Genomic DNA, 20,000 nt, shown 5'->3' with positions numbered 1-20,000 from the left:
TGATAGTGCAGTCATATTTAACTGATTACCTCTCTGTTCCTGATAGTACAGTCATATTTAACTGATACCTCTCTGTTCCCGATAGTACAGTCATATTTAACTGATACCTCTCTGTTCCTGATAGTACAGTCATATTTAACTGATTACCTCTCTGTTCCTGATAGTACAGTCATATTTAACTGATAACTCTCTGTTCCTGATAGTACAGTCATATTTAACTGATTACCTCTCTGTTCCCGATAGTACAGTCATATTTAACTGATAACCTCTCTGTTCCTGATAGTACAGTCATATTTAACTGATACCTCTCTGTTCCCGATAGTACAGTCATATTTAACTGATTACCTCTCTGTTCCTGATAGTACAGTCATATTTAACTGATACCTCTCTGTTCCCGATAGTACAGTCATATTTAACTGATACCTCTCTGTTCCTGATAGTACAGTCATATTTAACTGATTACCTCTCTGTTCCTGATAGTACAGTCATATTTAACTGATACCTCTCTGTTCCTGATAGTACAGTCATATTTAACTGATTACCTCTCTGTTCCCGATAGTACAGTCATATTTAACTGATTACCTCTCTGTTCCTGATAGTACAGTCATATTTAACTGATTACCTCTCTGTTCCCGATAGTACAGTCATATTTAACTGATACCTCTCTGTTCCTGATAGTACAGTCATATTTAACTGATACCTCTCTGTTCCTGATAGTACAGTCATATTTAACTGATACCTCTCTGTTCCTGATAGTACAGTCATATTTAACTGATACCTCTCTGTTCCTGATAGTACAGTCATATTTAACTGATACCTCTGTTCCTGATAGTACAGTCATATTTAACTGATACCTCTCTGTTCCCGATAGTACAGTCATATTTAACTGATACCTCTCTGTTCCCGATAGTACAGTCATATTTAACTGATTACCTCTCTGTTCCTGATAGTACAGTCATATTTAACTGATACCTCTCTGTTCCCGATAGTACAGTCATATTTAACTGATACCTCTCTGTTCCTGATAGTACAGTCATATTTAACTGATTACCTCTCTGTTCCTGATAGTACAGTCATATTTAACTGATAACTCTCTGTTCCTGATAGTACAGTCATATTTAACTGATTACCTCTCTGTTCCCGATAGTACAGTCATATTTAACTGATAACCTCTCTGTTCCTGATAGTACAGTCATATTTAACTGATACCTCTCTGTTCCTGATAGTACAGTCATATTTAACTGATACCTCTCTGTTCCTGATAGTACAGTCATATTTAACTGATTACCTCTCTGTTCCTGATAGTACAGTCATATTTAACTGATACCTCTCTGTTCCTGATAGTGCAGTCATATTTAACTGATTACCTCTCTGTTCCTGATAGTACAGTCATATTTAACTGATACCTCTCTGTTCCCGATAGTACAGTCATATTTAACTGATACCTCTCTGTTCCTGATAGTACAGTCATATTTAACTGATTACCTCTCTGTTCCTGATAGTACAGTCATATTTAACTGATACCTCTCTGTTCCTGATAGTACAGTCATATTTAACTGATTACCTCTCTGTTCCCGATAGTACAGTCATATTTAACTGATTACCTCTCTGTTCCTGATAGTACAGTCATATTTAACTGATTACCTCTCTGTTCCCGATAGTACAGTCATATTTAACTGATACCTCTCTGTTCCTGATAGTACAGTCATATTTAACTGATACCTCTCTGTTCCTGATAGTACAGTCATATTTAACTGATACCTCTCTGTTCCTGATAGTACAGTCATATTTAACTGATACCTCTCTGTTCCTGATAGTACAGTCATATTTAACTGATACCTCTGTTCCTGATAGTACAGTCATATTTAACTGATACCTCTCTGTTCCCGATAGTACAGTCATATTTAACTGATACCTCTCTGTTCCCGATAGTACAGTCATATTTAACTGATTACCTCTCTGTTCCTGATAGTACAGTCATATTTAACTGATACCTCTCTGTTCCCGATAGTACAGTCATATTTAACTGATACCTCTCTGTTCCTGATAGTACAGTCATATTTAACTGATTACCTCTCTGTTCCTGATAGTACAGTCATATGTAACTGATAACTCTCTGTTCCTGATAGTACAGTCATATTTAACTGATTACCTCTCTGTTCCCGATAGTACAGTCATATTTAACTGATAACCTCTCTGTTCCTGATAGTACAGTCATATTTAACTGATACCTCTCTGTTCCTGATAGTACAGTCATATTTAACTGATACCTCTCTGTTCCTGATAGTACAGTCATATTTAACTGATTACCTCTCTGTTCCTGATAGTACAGTCATATTTAACTGATACCTCTCTGTTCCTGATAGTGCAGTCATATTTAACTGATTACCTCTCTGTTCCTGATAGTACAGTCATATTTAACTGATACCTCTCTGTTCCCGATAGTACAGTCATATTTAACTGATACCTCTCTGTTCCTGATAGTACAGTCATATTTAACTGATTACCTCTCTGTTCCTGATAGTACAGTCATATTTAACTGATAACTCTCTGTTCCTGATAGTACAGTCATATTTAACTGATTACCTCTCTGTTCCCGATAGTACAGTCATATTTAACTGATAACCTCTCTGTTCCTGATAGTACAGTCATATTTAACTGATACCTCTCTGTTCCCGATAGTACAGTCATATTTAACTGATACCTCTCTGTTCCTGATAGTACAGTCATATTTAACTGATTACCTCTCTGTTCCTGATAGTACAGTCATATTTAACTGATACCTCTCTGTTCCTGATAGTGCAGTCATATTTAACTGATTACCTCTCTGTTCCTGATAGTACAGTCATATTTAACTGATACCTCTCTGTTCCCGATAGTACAGTCATATTTAACTGATTACCTCTCTGTTCCTGATAGTACAGTCATATTTAACTGATACCTCTCTGTTCCCGATAGTACAGTCATATTTAACTGATACCTCTCTGTTCCTGATAGTACAGTCATATTTAACTGATTACCTCTCTGTTCCTGATAGTACAGTCATATTTAACTGATACCTCTCTGTTCCTGATAGTACAGTCATATTTAACTGATTACCTCTCTGTTCCCGATAGTACAGTCATATTTAACTGATTACCTCTCTGTTCCTGATAGTACAGTCATATTTAACTGATTACCTCTCTGTTCCCGATAGTACAGTCATATTTAACTGATACCTCTCTGTTCCTGATAGTACAGTCATATTTAACTGATACCTCTCTGTTCCTGATAGTACAGTCATATTTAACTGATACCTCTCTGTTCCTGATAGTACAGTCATATTTAACTGATAACTCTCTGTTCCTGATAGTACAGTCATATTTAACTGATACCTCTCTGTTCCTGATAGTACCATCATATTTAACTGATAACTCTCTGTTCCTGATAGTACAGTCATATTTAACTGATACCTCTCTGTTCCTGATAGTACCATCATATTTAACTGATAACTCTCTGTTCCCGATAGTACAGTCATATTTAACTGATACCTCTCTGTTCCCGATAGTACAGTCATATTTAACTGATACCTCTCTGTTCCTGATAGTACAGTCATATTTAACTGATTACCTCTCTGTTCCTGATAGTACAGTCATATTTAACTGATACCTCTCTGTTCCTGATAGTACCATCATATTTAACTGATAACTCTCTGTTCCTGATAGTACAGTCATATTTAACTGATACCTCTCTGTTCCTGATAGTACCATCATATTTAACTGATACCTCTCTGTTCCTGATAGTACAGTCATATTTAACTGATACCTCTCTGTTCCTGATAGTACAGTCATATTTAACTGATAACTCTCTGTTCCTGATAGTACAGTCATATTTAACTGATACCTCTCTGTTCCTGATAGTACAGTCATATTTAACTGATTACCTCTCTGTTCCTGATAGTGCAGTCATATTTAACTGATAACTCTCTGTTCCTGATAGTACAGTCATATTTAACTGATTACCTCTCTGTTCCCGATAGTACAGTCATATTTAACTGATTACCTCTCTGTTCCTGATAGTACAGTCATATTTAACTGATACCTCTCTGTTCCTGATAGTACAGTCATATTTAACTGATACCTCTCTGTTCCTGATAGTACCGTCATATTTAACTGATACCTCTCTGTTCCTGATAGTACAGTCATATTTAACTGATTACCTCTCTGTTCCTGATAGTACAGTCATATTTAACTGATACCTCTCTGTTCCTGATAGTACAGTCATATTTAACTGATACCTCTCTGTTCCTGATATTACAGTCATATTTAACTGATTACCTCTCTGTTCCTGATAGTACAGTCATATTTAACTGATACCTCTCTGTTCCTGATAGTACAGTCATATTTAACTGATACCTCTCTGTTCCTGATAGTACAGTCATATTTAACTGATACCTCTCTGTTCCTGATAGTACCGTCATATTTAACTGATACCTCTCTGTTCCTGAGTTCACAGTCTCTTTATTTATTGGTCCATAAAACAGCATGGGTTTCGATGCTTTGATTGACAGATGCAGCAGGATAGCAAAGTGTGTGTGTGTATATCTCTTTGTCTGTGAATGTGGATCTCTATCTCTCTGTCTATGTGTGTGTGTGTGTGTGTGTGTGTGTGTGTACATGCTTATACAGTATATGTGTGTTTCTGAGAAGCTATGAGAGCAATGGGAGGCTGATACAGTACCACTAGCTCAACACAAGACCTTCCTCTGTCAGTCATCCTCCCCACCACAGGCACAGTGTTTACTAGGAGTCACTGTCTACATTTAGGGCCATTAAAACCTCTATGGCCCATTTACTAAGAAGAGACTCAATGCACCTACATGTACATTTTTTAACAGTGAAAGGATATGAAACTCTATTTTGTTTTTGTCGCAACACTTGAGAAGAATGGTGTGAACTGGAATTAGAACGCCTGCCTTAGATTAGCCTCATCTTTTTCATAACAATGATTTGGGTTAAGGAGGTGTAATTGCACTGTGTGACTATTATCTGTGGTGGGATTAGTGGGACTGTAGGTCTACTTCCTGCCAGAGGCATTATTACATGACTGCTAACCATTTAGACTGACCTAGAAACACTGGAGCAACCAATACCTCTTCAACTGTCTCTCTGCCAATCTTCCCCTCAGAGCCACACACACACACACACACACGCACGCACGCACGCACACACACACACGCACACGCACACGCACACGCACACGCACACGCACACGCACACGCACACACACACACACACACACACACACACACACACACACACACACACAGGTTCTGAGCTCTCAGGTAGAGATTCAATCAACCCCTGAACTAGGCAATCAACTTCCTTGGTGTTACAGCTTTTTTCATAATTTTTTCAATGCTAGGTTGATCCACATTCTGTTGAATCGATTGAATAAGATATCTTAGTTGTAAGAAACGAAAGATATTGCTTTTTGGATAACGCACATTTTTCTTGAAATTGATTGAATGACAGTAGAGAGCCATTATAATACATCTCCTCAACATTCACGATGCCACTTTGGAACCAGGACTGAAAGGTATTAAACACTGGAGGTAAGGTGGGGTTGTTCCAAATAGGGGTGCCTGGTGATATTGGTTTCTTCCATTTCATGAATTTATGTACATTTTCCAAAATACGAATTGAATTTAAAATAATTTTGTCTGTTTTTTTCTTTAAAGTATTAAATATACATTGTAAGTCATAGGCTTCAATACTCCTCCAATGCTCATTCAACCTTCCTTCAACACTCCTTCAACACTCCTTCAACACTCCTTCAATGCTCATTCAACACTCCTCCAACCCTCCTCCAACACTCCTCCAATGCTCATTCAATACTCCTCCAATGCTCATTCAACCTTCCTTCAACACTCCTTCAACACTCCTTCAACACTCCTCCAATGCTCATTCAACACTCCTTCAACACTCCTTCAACCTTCCTTCAACACTCCTTCAACACTCCTTCAACCCTCCTTCAACACTCCTCCAATACTCCTTCAACACTCCTCCAATACTCCTTCAACACTCCTCCAATGCTCCTCCAACACTCCTCCAATGCTCCTTCAACACTCCTTCAACCCTCCTTCAACACTCCTCCAATACTCCTTCAACACTCCTTCAATACTCCTTCAACACTCCTTCAACACTCCTTCAACACTCCTCCAATACTCCTTCAACACTCCTCCAATACTCCTTCAACACTCCTCCAATACTCCTCCAATACTCCTCCAACACTCCTCCAATGCTCCTTCAACACTCCTTCAACCCTCCTTCAACACTCCTCCAATACTCCTTCAACACTCCTTCAATACTCCTTCAACACTCCTTCAACACTCCTTCAACACTCCTTCAACACTCCTCCAATACTCCTTCAACACTCCTCCAATACTCCTCCAATACTCCTTCAATACTCCTCCAATACTCCTTCAACACTCCTTCAACACTCCTCCAATACTCCTCCAATCTCTTTCAACACTCATTCAACCCTCCTTCAACACTCCTCCAATACTCCTCCAATACTCCTTCAATACTCCTCCAATACTCCTCCAATACTCCTTCAACACTCCTTCAACACTCCTCCAATACTCCTCCAATACTCCTTCAACACTCCTCCAATGCTCCTCCAATACTCCCTTCAACACTCCTTCAACACTCCTCCAATACTCCTCCAATACTCCTTCAACACTCCTCCAATGCTCCTCCAATACTCCTTCAACACTCCTTCAACACTCCTCCAATACTCCTCCAATTCTCCTTCAACACTCCTTCAACCCTCCTTCAACACTCCTCCAATACTCCTCCAATACTCCTTCAATACTCCTCCAATACTCCTCCAATACTCCTTCAACACTCCTCCAATACTCCTCCAATACTCCTTCAACACTCCTCCAATACTCCCTTCAACACTCCTCCAAGCACAAGGATCATCTGCTGTCCATTGTTTAAGTGAACACAGTTGTACAGTCGTGGCCAAAAGTTTTGAGAATGACACACATATTCATTTTCACAAAGTCTGCTGCCTCAGTTTGTATGATGGCAATTTGCATATACTCCAGAACGTTATGAAGAGTGATCAGATGAATTGCAACTAATTGCAAAGTTCCTTTTTGCCATGCAAATGAACTGAATCCTAATAAAACATTTCCCCTGCATTTCAGCCCTGTCACAAAAGGACCAGCTGACATCATGTCAGTGATTCTCTCGTTAACACAGGTGTGAGTGTTGACGAGGACAAGGCTGGAGATCACTCTGTCATGCTGATTGAGTTCAAATAACAGACTGGAAGCTTTGAAAGGAGGGTGGTGCTTGGAATCATTGTTCTTCCTCTGTCAACCATGGTTACCTGCAAGGAAACACGTGCCGTCATCATTGCTTTGCACAAAAAGGGCTTCACAAGCAAGGATATTGCTGCCACTAAGATTGCACCGAAATCAACCATTTATTGGATCATCAAGAACTTCAAGGAGAGCGGTTCAATTGTTGTGAAGAAGGCTTCACGGCGCCCAAGAAAGTTCAGCAAGCGCCAGGACCGTCTCCTGAAGTTGATTCAGCTGCAGGATTGGGGCACCACCAGTACAGAGCTTGCTCAGGAATGGCAGCAGGCAGGTGTGAGTGCATCTGCACGCACAGTGAGGCGAAGACTTTTGGAGGATGGCCCGGTGTCAAGAAGGGCAGCAAAGAAGCCACTTCTCTCCAGGAAAAACATCATGGCCAGACTGATATTCTACAAAAGGTACAGGGATTGGACTGCTGAGGACTGGGGTAAAGTCATTTTCTCAGATGAATCCCCTTTCCGATTGTTTGGGCATCAGGAAAAAAGCTTGTCCGGAGAAGACAAGGTGAACGCTACCATCAGTCCTGTGTCATGCCAACAGGAAAGCATCCTGAGACCATTCATGTGTGGGGTTTCTTCTCAGCCAAGGGAGCGGGCTCACTCACAATTTTGCCAGAGAACATAGCCATGAATAAAGAATGGTACCAACACATCCTCCGAGAGCAACTTTTCCCAACCATCCAGAAACAGTTTGGTGACGAACAATGCCTTTTCCAGCATGATGGAGCACCTTGCCATAAGGCAAAAGTGATAACTAAGTGGCTCGGGGAACAAAACATCGATATTTTGGGTCCATGGCCAGGAAACTCCCCAGACCTTAATCCCATTGAGAACTTGTGGTCAATCCTCAAGAGGCGGGTGGACAAACAATAACCCACAAATTCTGACACACTCCAAGCATTGATTATGCAAGAATGGGCTGCCATCAGTCAGGATGTGGCCCAGAAGTTAATTGACAGCATGCCAGGGCAGATTGCAGAGGTCTTGAAAAAGAAGGGGCAACACTGCAAGTATTGACTCTTTGCATCAACCTCAGGTAATTTTTCAATAAAAGCCTTTGACACTTATGAAATGCTTGTAATTATACCTCAGTATTCCATAGTAACATCTGACAAAAATATCTCAAGACACTGAAGCAGCAAACTTTGTGGAAATGAATATTTGTGTCGTTCTCAGAACTTTTGGCCATGACTGTACATTTTCAGATGAGGTAGTCCAATACCTCCAGCTTTATAATGAAAGTGTAAAACATTAAATTTGACTCTTGAGATCTTTCCATTCTAAATAAAGTTGGAGAGTAGGCCATTTATTTTCTTAAAGAAGTTGGATAGAATTGAAACTGGTAAGGCTTGAAATAAATACAATAACCTTAGTAATATATTCATTTTCATTATGTTGACCCTACCTAACATAGAAATAGGGAGAGTTCTCTAACATAGAAATAGGGAGAGTTCTCCATCTCTGAACATCGGCTTCAATCTTATCTAGTAAAGGAGAATAGTTGATTTTAAAGACCTCCTCCAAATTGCATGCTATCAATACACCCATGTATTTCATAGGTGTCTTTGTCCATTTCCACTGAAATGTACTTTCCAAGCTTGAAAAGGCATAATTAGAAATGGGCATTATTTCAGTTTTCTTCCAATTCAGTTTTAATGCTGATACAGCACCATGTTTCCAACAGTTGGAAAATAAATAATCTCTATTCACCAGATTGAGCCATGGGTTCTAATTATTGATGCTAAGGCTTCTGTGGCTAAAGCAAATACATATCTGGACAAAGTACATCCCTGTCTGGTCCCTCTTGATAACTTAATGATACTGTCACTTTTTGAATGATCAAGTTCCTGATTTGATGGATTATATTGAAAAATTGGGAGAGATTGTCTAAAGACAACCCTGTTTGATAAAAGTTAATACACTTTTGTATTACTATTTCTATGCGAAAAGCCAATACTTTTGCAATGATTTTATAATCCACATTCAAAAGTGACAATGAGTGGAGGGATCCACATGACAATGAATCCCGATTAGAAACATTTTAAGTAGGGGTGATTGTAGCCAGACAGTTTGCTCTAGAGCTGCTGTGAGCATAATTAACATAAGCGTTTAGTAATTTGGGATGTCTGTAAAATTCCACTTGGAATCCATCATTGCAAGGAGATTTCCCATTTTGTAGAATATTAATGGCCTCCCCCAGCTCACCTAGGGAAATATTTTTATCCATATAAATTGTATCTGGTTCACTTACAATTGGTTAATTGGCCTGAGTAAGGAAATTGTCTATATCTCTTTGAACTTTTGTTTTCAGATTGATACAGTTTGTGATAAAATGTTTTAAAAATAATCCATTGTTATGTTAAAATCTGGGGGTTTTAATGCTGTGGATGGTATGTTCCTCTTCCCTCTTTCTTAATTTGCCAAACAAGCATTTCCCCCACACTTTCCCCTTGTTCACCTTATTGTTGATTTGATTTGATTAGTTGTTTGTATTTCAGGGCAGCAATCTCTGCAGAGCAGATGTTTATAATATTGTTTTCAAGTTTCAACGTATTCAACTGTTGAAGGGTATCAACATTTCTATCTGTGTTTTCTTTCTACGTCATGGATTTTCTTTCTCTAGTATTTCTAATTCTTTATTGGTCTTATTTTTTATTTTGTGACAAGTAAGACATGATACAGCATGTCATATATGCTTCAAGAGCGGTTGGGAATACTTCGTTATCTACATTTATTTCCAAAAACATGTCTGTGTGTTGAGATATGAGGTAAACTCCCTATCTCGAAGTAACATTGTGTTGTATCGCCATGTCTTTAGTATTGACATAGGAGGTTTAAGCTTAAACGTGAAGGTCAATATGGTCCGTAATTATTCTAGGAAGGTATTTACATTCAGAAACAGTCAATTAAAGAAAAGTTTATATTAAAAAAGTCCATGTTTGAATATGAGTTGTGGACATGAGAGTAGTAGGAATATTGTATTTCAGTTGTATGTTTTTAGCTCCACAGTTCACACAGACCCATCTCTTTGATGTTTTGGTTTAATACCTTAGACAGGTTAGGAAGAGGATATAGTTTAGTTGATGACTTGTCTAAAGTTGTATCCCACTGTTACAATGATGCTTGTACAAACTTGAACCCAGTTGCAGAGAAACACAGCAGGCAGAGGTAAGATTAAATCCAGATCTTTACTTAAAGTCTTGACGGAAACAAGGCAACCACACAAGCACTGAACAAAACACAAGACCAAGGATCCAGGCCAACAGAGGAACCTAAGTGAACAGAGAGGGCAAATCAAAAACAGGTGAAACCAATAAGAAACAATCAGGGTAACCTGGAAACTAGAAACAAGGTAAGGGTGCCCTCCAGCGGTAACCTAAGGAACCACACTCAAAATAAAACAGAAACTGTTCCTGACGTTCCACCAGGGGTAGCTGAATGGCGACGTCCGGGGTCCAGAAGGTCCCGAGCCGGAACCCAGGATCGCTCCTCAGGACCGTAACACTCCCAGTCCACAGATACTGAATCCCACGCCGGAACTGACGATTGGAGAGGATGCGTTGCACCGTGTAGGCTGGCTGTCCCGCTATCATGCGAGGCGGAGGTGGAGGCCGAATCCAGAGGACTGAACACCACAGGCTTGAGTCTGGAGATGTGGAAGGTGGGATGAGCCCTCATGGACTGGGGAAGACAAAGACGATAGGCCACTGGATTGATGCGCCGTAGAACCTTGAATGGCCCAACGTACCGGGGTGCCAACTTCCTAGATTCCACGCGTAGAGGCAGATCCAGGTCCCGCGGCAACGAGAGATGAGACGTTGAGTGGAAGGGACCGCCACTTCAATCTCCTGATCTGGAAACAGAGGAGGCTGGTAACCGTACAACACCTGGAATGGTGACAGGCCGGTGGATGAACACTGGAGAGTGTTGTGTAGTGCCGGGCAGGAGGTCGATGGCACAATTGTAGGTCCTGTGAGGAGGAAGTTCACTGGCCCTTTGCTGAAGACCTGACCCAGATCCCAGTGATCCTACGGAATGCGGGAAAGATCAGGCTTGTCATCCCCAGCCGGGGGAACAGGAGCATCGGAAGCCTCCAGACAAGCAGGACCTGAAAGATGAGGATGAGTTGCTGGTAGGTGAGCTGGCATGAAGGATTCCATCCCAGAACCCTTCCCGAGGACCAGTCAATTTGAGGATTATGGACAGAAAGCCACGGATGTCCAAGAAACAGGGGAAGCTCTTGAGAGTCCACCAGATGTAACTGGATAAGCTCCACATGATCATCCGGAACTCATAGCTGGTGAGCTGCTTCACCTTCCCAGACCCTAGGGGTAGACCATCCAGCACAGTGACCGACAACGGAATGTCCAGCTTAGTGAAAAGCAGCTCCTTTTGGTGAGCTAATGTGCGATCCAGAAAACAGCCGGTAGCCCCAGAGTCTATGAAAGCGGGAATGTCCAACTGCCCATTGTCCCACCGCAGGTTGGCCGGAAGCAAGGTGCGTACCGTGTCGGCAGCTGTATTCTCCCGTCTACTGACGAGTCATCCCGTTTCCCGTCATCTCGGAACAGGAAGCATTGAAGTGTCCAGACTCACCACAGTAAAGACAGCGTTGCTTGTTAATCCTGCGCCTTCTCTCCAGAGCGGAAAGTCAGCTGCGTCCCAAGTGCATCGGCTCCTCTGAATGATATGAAGGGGAACCAGAGCCAAATTGAGAACTCTGACGGGGTACAGAACAAGCAGACGCAGCGGAACAACCCAAGAATCGACTCACTCAGTGGGACCCGAAACACTGGAGACCACTCGGAACCCCTCCGTCCTCTCACGACGACGTTCCCAAAGCCAGTTGTCAATCCAGATGACCAGAATGATGAGCTCATCCAGAGAGTCAGGGTTGTCCCGGGAAGCCAGTTCATCCTTGAGAACCTCGCTGAATCCGTTCAGAAAGGCTGAGTGAAGTGCCTCTATATTCCAACCCGCTCTCAGCAGCGAGTGTCCAAAAGTCAATGGCTTAATCCGCTAAGCTCCAGCTATCCTGCCGAAGCGCAATGAGTCTTTGAGCAGCTTTCCTGCCACTATTGGGGTGATCAAAAACCATCCTCATACCCTGGTTGAAGCTTTGACAATTTAAACAAATGTCTGATTTCTGCTCCCATATGGCTGTTGCCCAGGCCAGAGCCCGCCCTGAGAGCAAGGAGATGACGTATGCCACTCTGGAACGCTCGGTGGGAAGACATAGGAGATGGAGTGAGATAGAGAGTGGCTAGGGAGGATAGAGCTGGAAGGGGGAGTGAGAGAGAGGCTAGGGAGGATAGAGCTGGAAGGGGGAGTGAGAGAGAGGCTAGGGATGATAGAGCTGGAAGAGGGAGTGAGAGAGAGAGAGAGAGGCTAGGGAGGATAGAGCTGGAAGGGGGAGTGAGAGAGAGAGAGAGAGAGAGAGGCTAGGGAGGATAGAGCTGGAAGGGGGAGTGAGAGAGAGAGTGAGAGAGAGGCTAGGGAGGATAGAGCTGGAAGGGGGAGTGAGAGAGAGAGTGAGAGAGAGGCTAGGGAGGATAGAGCTGGAAGGGGGAGTGAGAGTGAGAGAGAGGCTAGGGAGGGGAGAGAGCTGGAAGAGGGAGTGAGAGAGAGAGAGAGAGAGAGAGAGAGAGAGAGAGAGGGGCTAGGGAGGATAGAGCTGGAAGAGGGAGTGAGAGAGAGTGAGAGAGAGGATAGGGAGGAGAGACCTGGAAGGGGGAGTGAGAGAGAGAGAGAGAGGCTAGGGAGGATAGAGCTGGAAGGGGGAGTGAGAGAGAGAGAGAGAGGCTAGGGAGGATAGAGCTGGAAGGGGGAGTGAGAGAGAGAGAGAGAGAGGCTAGGGAGGATAGAGCTGGAAGGGGGAGTGAGAGAGAGAGAGGCTAGGGAGGATAGAGCTGGAAGAGGGAGTGAGAGAGAGAGAGAGAGAGAGAGAGAGGCTAGGGAGGATAGAGCTGGAAGGGGGAGTGAGAGAGAGAGGCTATGGAGGATAGAGCTGGAAGGGGGAGTGAGAGAGAGAGAGGCTAGGGAGGATAGAGCTGGAAGAGGGAGTGAGAGAGAGAGAGAGAGAGGCTAGGGAGAAGAGACCTGGAAGAAGGAGTGAGAGAGAGAGAGAGAGAGGCTAGGGAGAAGAGACCTGGAAGAGGGAGTGAGAGAGAGAGAGAGGCTAGGGAGAAGAAAGCTGGAAGGGGGAGTGAGAGAGAGAGAGGCTAGGGAGGATAGAGCTGGAAGGGGGAGTGAGAGAGAGAGAGAGGCTAGGGAGGATAGAGCTGGAAGGGGGAGTGAGAGAGAGAGAGAGAGGCTAGGGAGGATAGAGCTGGAAGAGGGAGTGAGAGAGAGAGAGAGAGAGAGAGGCTAGGGAGGCTAGAGCTGGAAGGGGGAGTGAGAGAGAGAGAGAGAGGCTAGGGAGGATAGAGCTGGAAGAGGGAGTGAGAGAGAGAGAGAGAGAGAGAGGCTAGGGAGGATAGAGCTGGAAGGGGGAGTGAGAGAGAGTGAGAGAGAGGCTAGGGAGGATAGAGCTGGAAGGGGGAGTGAGAGAGAGTGAGAGAGAGAGAGGCTAGGGAGAAGAGACCTGGAAGAGGGAGTGTGAGAGAGAGAGAGGCTAGGGAGGATAGAGCTGGAAGAGGGAGTGAGAGAGAGAGAGAGAGAGGCTAGGGAGGATAGAGCTGGAAGGGGGAGTGAGAGAGAGTGAGAGAGAGAGAGGCTAGGGAGAAGAGACCTGGAAGAGGGAGTGAAAGAAAGAGAGAGAGAGGCTAGGGAGGCTAGAGCTGGAAGTGGGAGTGAGAGAGAGTAGCTGGTCCTAGGGCTCTGTTCACAAACACAAACACACCCCACAGAGCCCCAGGACAACAGCACAATTAGACCCAACCAAATCATGAGAAAACAAAAAGATAATTACTTGACACATTGGAAAGAATTAACAAAAAAACAGAGCAAACTAGAATGCTATTTGGCCCTAAACAGAGAGTACACAGTGGCAGAATACCTGACCACTGTGACTGACCCAAACTTAAGGAAAGCTTTGACTATGTACAGACTCAGTGAGCATAGCCTTGCTATTGAGAAAGGCCGCCGTAGGCAGACATGGCTCTCAAGAGAAGACAGGCTATGTGCACACTGCCCACAAAATGAGGTGGAAACTGAGCTGCACTTCCTAACCTCCTGCCCAATGTATGACCATATTAGAGAGACATATTTCCCTCAGATTACACAGATCCACAAAGAATTTGAAAACAAATCCAATTTTGATAAACTCCCATATCTACTGGGAGAAATTCCACAGTGTGCCATCACAGCAGCAAGATTTGTGACCTGTTGCCACAAGAAAAGGGCAACCAGTGAAGAACAAACACCATTGTAAATACAACCCATATTTATGCTTATTTATTTTAACTTGTGTGCTTTAACCATTTGTACATTGTTACAACACTGTATATATATAATATAACATTTGTAATGTCTTTATTGTTTTGAAACTTCTGTATGTGTAATGTTTACTGTTAATTTGTATTGTTTATTTCACTTTTGTATAATATCTACCTCACTTGCTTTGGCAATGTTAACACATGTTTCCCATGCCAATAAAGCCCATTGAATTGAATTGAATTGAATTGAGAGTGAGAGAGAGAGAGGCTAGGGAGAAGAGACCTGGAAGAGGGAGTGAGAGAGAGAGAGAGAGGCTAGGGAGGATAGAGCTGGAAGAGGGAGTGAGAGAGATAGAGAGAGAGAGAGAGGCTAGGGAGGATAGAGCTGGAAGGGGGAGTGAGAGAGAGTGAGAGATAGAGAGAGAGGCTAGGGAGAAGAGACCTGGAAGAGGGAGTGAGAGAGAGAGAGAGAGGCTAGGGAGGATAGAGCTGGAAGGGGGAGTGAGAGAGAGTGAGAGAGAGAGGCTAGGGAGGATAGACCTGGAAGGGGGAGTGAGAGAGAGAGAGGCTAGGGAGGATAGACCTGGAAGGGGGAGTGAGAGAGAGAGAGGCTAGGGAGGATAGAGCTGGAAGGGGGAGTGAGAGAGAGAGAGGCTAGGGAGGATAGAGCTGGAAGGGGGAGTGAGAGAGAGAGCGAGGCTAGGGAGGATAGAGCTGGAAGAGGGAGTGAGAGAGAGAGAGAGAGAGAGAGGCTAGGGAGGATAGAGCTGGAAGGGGGAGTGAGAGAGAGAGAGAGGCTAGGGAGGATAGAGCTGGAAGAGGGAGTGAGAGAGAGAGAGAGACTAGGGAGGATAGAGCTGGAAGGGGGAGTGAGAGAGAGTGAGAGAGAGGCTAGGGAGGATAGAGCTGGAAGGGGGAGTGAGAGAGAGTGAGAGAGAGAGAGGCTAGGGAGAAGAGACCTGGAAGAGGGAGTGAGAGAGAGAGAGAGAGAGGCTAGGGAGAAGAGACCTGGAAGAGGGAGTGAGAGAGAGAGAGAGGCTAGGGAGGATAGAGCTGGAAGAGGGAGTGAGAGAGAGAGAGAGAGAGGCTAGGGAGGATAGAGCTGGAAGGGGGAGTGAGAGAGAGTGAGAGAGAGGGAGGCTAGGGAGAAGAGACCTGGAAGAGGGAGTGAAAGAGAGAGAGAGAGAGAGGCTAGGGAGGATAGAGCTGGAAGAGGGAGAGAGAGAGAGAGAGAGAGGCTAGGGAGGATAGAGCTGGAAGGGGGAGTGAGAGAGAGTGAGAGAGAGAGAGGCTAGGGAGGATAGAGCTGGAAGAGGGAGTGAGAGAGAGAGAGAGAGGCTAGGGAGGATAGAGCTGGAAGGGGGAGTGAGAGAGATAGAGAGAGAGAGAGAGGCTAGGGAGGATAGAGCTGGAAGAGGGAGTGAGAGAGAGAGAGAGAGAGAGAGAGGCTAGGGAGGATAGAGCTGGAAGGGGGAGTGAGAGTGAGAGAGAGGCTAGGGAGGGGAGAGACCTGGAAGGGTGAGTGAGAGAGAGAGAGGCTAGGGAGGATAGAGCTGGAAGGGGGAGTGAGAGAGAGAGAGACACTAGGGAGGGGAGAGACATGGGAGAAAGAGAGAGCGCGGCTAGGGAGAGGAGAGACGTATTCACAAGGGGGAGTGAGAGAGAGAATGAGAGAGACACTAGGGAGGGGAGAGACATGGAAGGGGGAGAGAGAGTACAATAAGTGACTGTAGGAGAGGTGATGGAGAGAGAGGGGATATTGGTGGAGAGAGAGGGAGATGACGAGAGAGGAAGAGAGAGAATGAGTGGGTTAAAAAAAGTTTTCTGTATCTTCTCTGTGTTGAGTTGAGAGGGGTGCGATCAGTTCCTTTTCCTTGCCTCTCATGGGGTGCGAGGGTGGATTCCAGTGCTGGTGTCCCCCTAGCTTGCCTCCTGTTACGCACGCCTCTAAAAAGAGGGAACGCAACTCCCTGCTGCAACTCAACTCTCCGTGAAGCGAAAGAGGTATGGACCGTAGGTGCGAGAAAGGACGACAAAGGCAGAATTTACCGTTACTAGGATTTATTTCCTACACGGTAATATGGGGAAAAGGGGCTGGACGGAACCAAAGGAAAGAAAGTAAATATCAAAGCTCCCCCTCTCCTATCTAACCTGCCTACCCACTTAACTTACCTAACTTAGCACCACCTGGTGCCCTAACCAAAATACAGGGGGTGGTCCGCCCAGGTCTTACCTAGTGTGCCTAGACATTGAATATACTACAGGTATATGTATGCCCTCGGGCCTCTTGCCTAAGCACTCCCTAAGTGCCTTCCCCTTCCCCCCTGGGAACAAATGAAACAGAATAATTATTAACAATTTCACAAACACTTTACAACAAAACTGAGTAAACTAACTCAGGCCACTAAAGAAGCTTTGACAAAGCAACAAACACAGAACTCTTTCTAATGATTTCTCCAAAACATTCAATCTCCCTCTAATCTTTTCTCCAAAATATTCAATCTCCCTCTAATCTTTTCTCCAAAATATTCAATCTCCCTCTAATCTTTTCTCCAAAATATTCAATCTCCCTCTAACCTTTTCTCCAAAATATTCAATCTCCCTCTAACCTTTTCTCCAAAATATTCAATCTCCCTCTAACCTTTTCTCCAAAATATTCAACCTCCCTCTAACCTTTTCTCCAAAATATTCAACCTCCCTCTAACCTCCCTCTAACCTCTCTCTCTCTCTCTCTCTCTCTCTCTCTCATGATCTCCCTTCTTCTGAACAGAACACTGGCTTTTATATCTTCTGGTGGCAATGGTGATTAGAGTCAGCTGCTTCTTGACGAGGGGGCGGGGTCAGCTCTCCAATCATCAATTAGCCTGGGGTCGACCAATCAGCTGCTTGGGGAGTTTTCAGGAATCTATCTCCTGAAACACACACACTCAAATACAAACCAGAAACTGGGGAACGTAACACCTCCCTCCCTCTACCTCCCCTTTCCCTCCCCCTCTTGAGGTATTCTTGTCCATGACTCACCCGTCCCAGCACTGAGGGATATATAACTGCTCTCAACATGGGCTCCTAAAAAAAGGAAATGAGAGAGAGAGAGAGAGAGAGAGAGAGAGGGAGAGAGAGAGAAGGAGAGAGAGAGAGAGAGAGAGGGAGAGAGAGAGAGAGAGGGAGAGATAGAGAGAGAGAGAGGGAGAGAAAGGGAGAGAGAGAGAGAGAGAGAGAGAGAGAGAGAGAGAGAGAGAGAGAGAGAGAGAGAGAGAGAGAGAGGGAGGGAGAGAGAGAGAGAGACAGAGAGAGAGACAGAGAGAGAGAGATAGACAGAGAGAGAGACAGAGAGAGAGAGAAAGAGAGAGAGAAAGCATTTGATTCAATTTGGCACGAAGGTCTTTTTTATAAACTAATAGAAAGTGGTATTGGAGGGAAAACATATGATTTTATTAAATCAATGTACACTAAAAACAAATGTGCGGTTAAAATTGGCAACAAGCAAACAGACTTCTTCTCTCAGGGGCGTGGAGTGAAACAGGGCTGCCCAATAAGTCCAACATTATTTAACATCTACATTAATGAATTGGCAAAAATATTAGAAGAATCGGCAGCACCTGGTATCACCCTACACAACACTGAAATCAAGTGTCTGCTGTACGCAGATGACCTGGTGCTGCTGTCTCCCACTAAAGAGGGGTTACAGCAGCACCTAGATCGTCTTCACAGGTTCTGTCAGACCTGGGCTCTGACCGTTAACCTAAAAAAAAACAAATATAATGATATTCCAAAAAAGGTCGGGAAATAAGGATGACAAATATAAATTCTATTTGGACACAGTTCTATTAGAACACACCAAAAACTACACATATCTAGGACTAAATATCAGCAACACAGGTAGCTTTCACATGGCTGTGAATGAGCTGAGAGACAAAGCAAGAAGAGCATTCTATGCCATTAAAAGGAACATCAAAATTGAAATTCCAATTAGAATCTGGCTCAAAATTTTTCAATCAGTTATAGAACCAATTGCTCTATATGGCAGTGAAGTATGGGGTCCACTCTCTAATAATGAATTTACCAAATGGGACAAACATCCAATTGAAATATTGCATGCAGAGTTTTGCAAGACTGTATTGCAAGTACAAAGAAAAACTCCAAATAACGCATGTAGGGCAGAATTGGGCCAATACCCCCTCCTCATTCGAATAGAAAAAAGAGCCATCAAATATTACAACCATCTAAAAACAAGTGACCCCAAAACATTCCATCACACAGCTCTACAATGTCAAGAGATGAAACCAGAGAAGAGTCCCCTCAGCCAGCTAGTTCTGAGGCTCAGTTCACCAACCCAAACCAACCCCATAGAGCCTCGGGACAGCCCTCAGAAAATCTGGCCCAACCAAATCATCACAAAACAAAAAGAAAAATATATCACCTATTGGAAAGACACCACAAAAAATCAAAGTAAACTTCAATGCTATTTGGCTCTAAACAGACAGTACATGGTGGCAGACTATCTGACCACTGTGACTGATAGAAAACTGAGGAAAACATTGACTAGGTACAGACTCAGTGAGCACAGTCTGGCTATAGAGACCGGTCGTCACAGACAAACCTGGCTGCCCAGAGAGGACAGGCTGTGCTCACTCTGCTCCAGGGGAGAGGTAGAGACAGAGGTGCATTTCCTACTACACTGTGACAAATACTCAGACCTAAGAGCATATTTCTTTCCCAAAATTATAACTCAATACAAAGAATTTGAAACTATAAAAGATGAAGAAAAAATCAAATATTTATTGGGTGAAAAGCCAAAATGTGCAGTTTTGGCAGCCAAATATGTGTCCTCCTGCCACAACCTGAGGGACAGCCAGTGAAAAATGCAAAGTAATGTTGATAATATTTCCCATTTAGCTTAGTTTTGTTTTGTCTTTCATACCAGGTCATGTGTCTTCTCAGTCATGTTGACACTGGTCTACTACCATTGATTTAATATATTGTTGTTCTGATTAATATTGTTGTTGTAGTTGCTGTTAATGGTAATCCCATGTCCACTACTACTATTATTATTACTGTTGGTTCCACCATTTATTTATATATATATATATATATATTTTGTATATATATACATATATATTAGATTTTTATTTTTCGATATGTATACTTTGACAATGTAAGTAATAATGAACTTGCCATGTCAATAAAGTCAATTGAATTGAATTGAATTGAATTGATAGACAGAGAGAGAGAGAGACAGAGAGAGCGACAGAG

This window comes from Salvelinus namaycush, chromosome 34 (assembly GCF_016432855.1).
Source record: "Salvelinus namaycush isolate Seneca chromosome 34, SaNama_1.0, whole genome shotgun sequence".
Lineage (NCBI taxonomy): Eukaryota > Metazoa > Chordata > Actinopteri > Salmoniformes > Salmonidae > Salvelinus > Salvelinus namaycush.
Note: the sequence above shows the minus strand (reverse complement) of the source record.